The sequence below is a fragment of the Leptodactylus fuscus genome, chromosome 5 (assembly GCF_031893055.1).
Source record: "Leptodactylus fuscus isolate aLepFus1 chromosome 5, aLepFus1.hap2, whole genome shotgun sequence".
NCBI classification, from domain to species: Eukaryota; Metazoa; Chordata; class Amphibia; order Anura; family Leptodactylidae; genus Leptodactylus; species Leptodactylus fuscus.
The window spans coordinates 8,370,095-8,371,508 of NC_134269.1; positions in this window are offsets into that span (position 1 = coordinate 8,370,095).

Here is a 1,414-nt window from a genome sequence, read left to right on the forward strand (position 1 = left end):
ATCATATCAATACCTTCCCTTGTCATGTCCCACCATCCACTGTTACTGTCCCATACACCAATGATTGCTGCTGCTGCATTAACACAGGCGGACGGCACTTCACCAGGTTTCCAAGGGAACGCGGTCACGTGTGAACGCTCACACACGTGACCGCTCCTATCCCCCGGCTGGCAACACTATCGTCCATCAGGATGATACGTGCGCCGGCCCTGACGCTGTGACGCACGGCGCGCAAGCGCCGTGACGTCATGTCGGGTCGGCTCAGCGCGGGATAAAGCGCTGACCGACCGCAGTCCCTACCACACCACCAATGAGAGAGGACGCTCCTCGGACCTCCACCTGAGGTAAGGCAACCTTATTTGGGCCAGCTACTATTTCTCTCCCCATAACTGCTCAACAAACAGGACCCTAATTTACCACCTCCACTGTCCTAACAGGGAAACACTGCACCACCAATGCTATCTATCCCTGAAGGAGGCCATTCCTACACAGAATATCTACCCCACCAGCATTTACTCCAGCATACTGGTCACCTTAGGTAAGTCTACTTTCTGACTTCCTTCCTATAATCATTTATAATGCCAGACCTTCATTTATCACCTCCACTCCCCTGACAGGGAACACTGCACCACCAATGCCATTTATCCCTGTAGGAGGCCATTGTTAAATAAAGCATCTACTCCACCAGCTCTTTTGGATACAAGGGCTAGCTGTGCATCGCTACATGCGTGATTATGGGTGAGCCATCTATAATTTTTCATCGTTTTTCATGTCTCATTGATGTGACAATCCACCCATCCATGCCAGTCCCATTTACCACTAGCCTACGCTTTTATCTTTAGCACCTTTGCAATGAAATTATTTGGGGACCTTACAGGACCACTGACAGTGTATTACCACTAATATCATCTAAGGGTAAGCATCCTGTCCATTACACATTATGACGATATGACACTACCCTACAACTTGTATGACAGTATATATTTACCAACAGGTTTCTACATCTCTCTGAAAACTATTCCATCTATGAGAATACTCTCTACCATATTGGTATGTCATACCTGTGCTTTAATCGCATCTCTATTTCCTTCCATTATAGGGGTGTCTAAATAGTATGCGAATAATCTGGAGACCTATCCTTTTCCTTCCTCTTCTGGTAACTAAGGGACACTATCTCTTAACCCACTCCACTTTACTAATCTATACGTGACCAAGGACCTTCACGGCTACAGCAGCGAATTGATTACTATGTGATATAAGTTCACAGATTCCAGGATGTATCTCTATAGGATATCTACCTTAACTTCTGTATAGTTTTGAAATGACCTGTGATGCTCTTATGTATATATTGTACAGCTGATTGTCAGTAGAATGTATAGGGTACACGATGTGTTATGGTGTACTACTCACCATT